A 6658-nucleotide genomic window follows, 5' to 3' on the forward strand; every position below is an offset into this window, starting at 1 on the left:
CTCATTGGTATAATACGAATCGCTCGTAGCTCAGCAATGGAGTATCAAATCACCTTTAGGCCCTATATTATGACTGAGTGTGAAATTAATTAGTATAATACTTTTTAATAGGCCTACAAATCATTTAAAAATCATAATGGGAAGGGGTTATGCACTTGGCATTAGTTTTCAAAACTCAAACACTGTAATAAAACCGTGGTTTACTTTAAGAGCGAGTTTGTATTCAAAATTATGACATGAACATCGGACGAGCTATAATACATGCCTATGCACGCACTCTTAACAATAAATGTCAATTAATGTTGGCCTGGCCAACAGACCACTTTCACGTAGACCTACTTTTTAAAATCACCCCTTACGTACCACGATACATGTACAACAACTATATAAACTTGTTTTATAATATTAATAATGCACATTTTTTAATGTACAATGCATGATTTACGAAAATACACATGGCTAAACTTTCACAAAATTTAAGTACAATAATCCACGTAAATCACATACTACGCATGTGCAGAATGAGGTATTTTTTTCATGCAAGTAAAACAGGACAATTTTAACACACATTTGTAATGCTAGGACTTATAAATGCTAGGACTGTCTTCTAAAAAGTTTTAAATGAGTTGCTTATACAAACTTAAGTAGGTTTTTTTTTGGCATAGGATATACAACTGGGAAACCTCCCCGTTTTCAATTAAATTTTGCGCTACGCAGTAAATGGATACATATGACTGCACTTGGTCGATATACATGTACAGAATGATAAAGGAGCTCAGTTGAATTTCAGGGGACCTCTGAATGCTAACCGTGAACCAAGCTTAAGGGGTCAAAAGGAAATTGGACGAGCTGTAAATAAAGAAAAATATGGTAAATGGCAAAAACAAATCGCTCGTTATATATCCCCGGAGCTAAACGTCAACACTGTCGGTCGTCGGTAGTGTTCAAATATACCATCCTTTGGAACCTCTGATCCAACGAAACAGAGATCAACGGTCATGACGGAACACAGCACTGGTATCATGGTAAAGATCTTATTCAGTACCGTACATCATATAAATGTATACTTGGCTCGAGTCTTGGGTTCATTTATTCACTCCAAGTAAGCTAGGCAGTATTATGAGAATATCATTCACGACGAGTAATAAACCACTCGTATGTATACCCTCATATACTTGTAACCTTCGTCCACATTATTATTAGAAGAGGAAGAAAGTATGGATTCCGTTTTCTAAAGAATGCACAAAAACTTATTCGTCAAGTACAGTATACATATTTATAGAAGCCTATCCATATACACTCGCTCCAAGACCATAAGAACCGAATTTCATGTCCAAAACACCACGATGAAAGGCAAGGAGCTGTGTAAATAAGTTTACAACACCAAACGGGAACAAGAATAATTACTTCGGAATTACTTAAAACCTATTTTGAAGGTTTACCAAAAGCTCAATACACATTATTCTGGCAACCAAATCCATTATGCAGGCGTTTTTGATCCAGAACCACTATCGGGACTAGTACAACAACTCTGCTGGCATGCAAAAAAAATGGATCATATTGCCTGCGGTAGAAAGCGATTTACGGATTTATCCAAGTTGGCCGTTGACATTGCAAGTTTCTGCTCCGTAAATCCTGTAGACTGTCAACCAAAACATGCATAATAAAATAATAAACCTTGGAATAGGCATGCATAGACTGTTTCCGAACAGACAGTCTGCATATTGGAATGGACAAAAAAATGCAGAACACTTATGCATGATGCAATCATAGATCGTCAACCTAACCATGCTAACAGCTTGGATTCCAAAAACATTTTTAAAATCTGGAAATATATATTGACCGGTTACAACTTTAAAACACTTCCATTTTCCAAGTTCTGGTTTAAGGTGCACAATTAGCTGTATTGTGTAAGAAAGTATGGTGTCATGAGTGGGATTGCCCCAATGCCCAAGTCTCAAGTTCATGAACTGGTAAAAGGTACACTCGGGAAATGAGGATGCAAATACCATTAAAAAAACTTTTATGAAAAAGGATTAGAATTTTTGAAAAACATACAATCTTCAAAAGCCTATGCATCATCATGTATGGCAGAACCTCATGTTCAATCATTTTCCTCAGCCAGTGCAATGTATGATGTATTTTCCACCATTCCCAACAGGGTCAAACAGGTGCTAGATCGCAAAGAGTACACCGTCACCTTATACCAGTTGGCTCAGTCACGAGCAAGGGAAATCATAAATTTTACTGCCAAGAATTGGGTTCAAGAGCAAATGGATGTAGAGCTTATTTCGGAAGTGATCTCGGATCGCGTGGATGTGAGAACGAGCAGGAACGAGAGACCATCCCTGATTGGATTTGGGATAACGGATTAGGGACACCGCGTAATTCACGTGGTATTATATACAAAATGTAAATTTGGGGAAGGGGCACAAGAAGTCATCAAAATTGCAAGCGCCGTTTCACATCCCTGCTATCAGCCAAAATATACAGCCGTCAAGTTCAAGCAAGAGGTCAAAATGTAAGTTCAACCGCAAACCATAAAAGCCCCTAAGTGCAAATCAGGACTCAAACTCCCAAATCAGATCAGTGGTCATGCGAGGATGCAAAACCTTTTTGTGCCTTCGTGTTCACAAGTTGTAATCCCGGAAATAATACTAGGCCTATCTTCTTCGCACAGAGAATTAAAAGGAGGTAGATGTTTGGTTTACTAGTTTGAATAATTACTCGATTTGACACAGGACACACAAAAAAATGATGTTTTCCTCCTTTATGGAATGGGTATGCCTCGTTGTACAGCAAAATCAGTCGACCGACCACGGTATTGCGGTAAGCGCTTTTTCCGCACCACTACACAATTGTATTAAGAAAACACAAAATCCAGCTCTACAACAACACAATAGGCACATGCTATGCAATCTTTATTATGTTTTGCCAGAATTTCGATTGGAGTAAAAAAATCTCCCCGACCGGAAGAGGGTTCCGCAACGGCCCGTTAGCAGCAAACAATTGTGGGTTCTGCACGAGTGGCGATGGTATATCGGAAATGCATTGAAAATGGGTAAACAGCTATTCAAAGCGGCAGTGATGCCAACGCCGCGCCTTAGGCGCACAATTGGGCTACTTGGCCATCACTTGCCGCTACTCAAAAAAAGCATGCCGCTACTTGTCTAAAATTGGGCTACTTTTGCCAGTCTCAGGCCGCGGCACTAATTTGATGTATTTTCCTTTCAATTTAGCCGATTTATAAAGGTTTGGAGTCTTTGAAGCTCCAAATTGAAATTACAATGGGTTTTGTGACCATTTATTGATCGGTCAGTAACTTCCCAGTAAGTACCGGAAGTTTTAAAGTCAAGTGCTTTTCCGCCCAATTGGGTGTTTTGCGTTCTAAATTAGGGTAAATCCGCCCAAATATCCAGTATTGGGCGCTTTTTGGGAAGCTTAAAAAATTGGGCTACTTGAGAATCCTTTACCGCGGCCTGGCGAGTCAATGCGCCGCGCCTTGACGCTGAAAAGTTTTGGCAACACTGCAAAGCGGTACTGCGCTGCACTGAATGTACTAATGCACTAACAATGGCATCATCACTCCGGGACAATACCGCTATTTTTACACTCCTGGTAAATTTCCCCATAAAACATTTGTTATGGAAGAGATTATTCAGGGCAGTGAGATTGAAGGCAAATATTAACAGAGACCAATAGCTGTAGAGAATGGCATAATGAAAAATCACGTTAAATATCCTCGAAACTTTTTTAAGACCATGTCAGGCTCGCTGTACATAGTTTTATATCTCGTCTAGTTTGGTTCCGTCATGGAGCAGGAGAACCATGCTTTGATTGGTATTTGTCGCCAATCTCAAATCTCTGGTTTAATAATAAACACAGTGGCCCCGACCATGGACGCAAAACCTCCGCCACACCGGCTGTGAAGATAATTTAAGCATTACCAGTGCATTAGATTCCTCGCGACAGCCACAGACTGTTTATGCGAAGAAAAATCGACAACAGCTGAAAGCCTTGTTTTCTTTTTAATATGGAAAGACTGAGAAAGCCAGCTATAGATTCCAACCATGATGGCAGAACGGAAACGGTATCGGCGGAAATCCCGCCAGCCCGACGTCCGATCGCTATCACGTTGCCACGACCAGTACATTGTACAAAGGTTAGCGAACATTCCGAGCACTGGCAATGGCAAATGATATGCCACCAAAAAGTTGCACCACTTCAAACATTGCTATACCTCCTGTGAAAAACATGAAGAGTCGGACCCAAATAGATAGAAAAATCAGGATATACATGTACAAAGCATATAAAAGTACGCCCTACATGTATCATGCATGATAATTAATACATTGAACTTAGTAGATACACGTACCACCATCATGACCATTAAGACGGTTTTTGACTCCTTGTTCAACTAATCTTGAACTAGGCCGTTCAATTGAACGGCATCAGGAACAAACATTAACTTCAACAAGCCATCCACGAAAACAACGTAAATTTCTTCTTCATCAAGCAAAAAAACCTGAACATTTCGTCACGATATATAACCTTTATATCGTAAAAGATGGCGAATTAGATAATATTCGAGGGAACAACAAAATACCTCGGACTTCCGGAGTAGTGAAAGATAAGCTCTTGATTATAAACCTCCATACTCGATCTGAAAATCATCTGCGCAGTGTTTTCAAGCTAAAAATAGAATACTGCGACAACATACAATTTTACAAACTGAACACGCAAAACTATATGCCTTTAGAGAATAGTCGATGTTTGTCGTTTTAAGAATGAAATAAAATCGTGAAAAGTTTGGTTAAAATCACTCTCGCTTAAAATGTCTTGAAAAATGACGCTACCACAATCTAGAAACACCGATACATCGAGAAATCGGAGACTTCCAATATGTGTAAAGCCAAAAGGGCAAAACGGTTACACCGTGCACTGTTAATAGCAAACACAGAACACTGAACTCTTATGACGGGATATTTTCCGTGTGCAATATGCATCCAATCTATACGACAAATATATTTGCAGGCTGTGCCGATATCGTGGGAATAGCTGGTGACCGGAGCATCACGGAGAGATAAAAAATGAAAATTTATCTCGGCTACATAGGTCACGGAAATTTGATGTGCCAATGTAAATACATAAAATTATTATAATGCATGTATCAAGTTCGATGGGAAGAATAAAATTGTATCGACATTTCAAATTGCATAACTTCTCCATGCCATCGCAAAAATATATTAATAATGCCCATATTGACATGACATTTCAAAATAAATACTTTTTGTACGTCTGAACAAATTTATTCATACAAAGTTTTGACTATTTTCCGTTATGTTTTTGAACATTCCATATCCTGGACTATAGTATTACAACATCTCATCTCATTTTGCACAAGTTTCTTCCTATGCTCTGAGACAAAAAGTAGGAGACTTTCTTACTGAACAAACCATCGGCACGAGATTGAGAGTATACTCATTCAAACAACAACAAGACTTAGCAATGCATAATATTGCAGTAAGTGGAAGTCCGTCAGTGCATTGTGTCACAAGAAACGGCATGAAAAAATACATACGACGGGAGGGAAACCAAGAAGCAAGAATGATTTCATTAAATGAGAAGAACATTACGAGACAATGCAAGTCGTGATGTACATCACCAAAAAACACAGTCCAAAGACATACCGCAACAGCAATTGCGTTGTGGTATAAAAATAAACGTAAGATTTATGCGACGGGAGAAAAACCTCATAAATGTGGCTACGGCAGACATAATATTTAATACTAAAGGTGTAATGTATAGTCTGTTCTATAATTCGAAATTGAACAGTTCCGGAAACAATATCGTACCAAGACGTAAGATTTATGCGACGGGAGAAAAACCTCAGAAATGTAGCTAAGGCAGACATAAATATACGAATTAGGTGTAAGCCTTTTCTAATTCTAAATTGAACAGTTCCGGAGACGTATCTTATGCGACGGGAGAAAAACCTCATAAATATTGCTACGGCAAACCATACGAAGGTGTAGCCTTTTTCTATAATTCTATAAATTGAACAGTTCCGGAAAGAATATCGTACCAAGACCTACATTTTTGTCAGTCCATCCTGGCCCCAAGGTGTTTGAAACACAGACGCAACAAAGTATGCATGTAAGGTGAGCGCACAAGGCAAAATCATAGTTTAATGAGGAGAGGTTTCTTATGTCATCCATATGCCATATTATATCTGAAGGGCAATGAACCTGATATCATCAGTATGGGGTTATGGGTTCATACAATTTGTTGGTGCACTGGAGCAATATATTAGCATTCTGCTGTTTAATGTTTTCATCTTATAAAACTAAGGAAATTTTGATTTGAAGTCCATGCAGTTCTGTTTAAAAATGCAAACCGACTTGACAATTGACATCCAAGAAATTTTGTTTCTGTCAACTCGACAACAAAAAATTTAACTGACTTTGAGTTGAGTTCACACGAAATGGTAAAACCTGACTTGTGTGCATGGACAGCACTTTCAAAAACATGAATGATTTCCCAGATTGCGTATCATCTGTCATGATTTCTGTACATATTGATTTCATATGATGATGCAACATTGTAATTGGTGAAAATAACATTAAAAACGACATTTGAAGCCAAGTACATTTATTAA

Source organism: Amphiura filiformis, chromosome 9 (assembly GCF_039555335.1).
Source record: "Amphiura filiformis chromosome 9, Afil_fr2py, whole genome shotgun sequence".
Classification (NCBI taxonomy): domain Eukaryota; kingdom Metazoa; phylum Echinodermata; class Ophiuroidea; order Amphilepidida; family Amphiuridae; genus Amphiura; species Amphiura filiformis.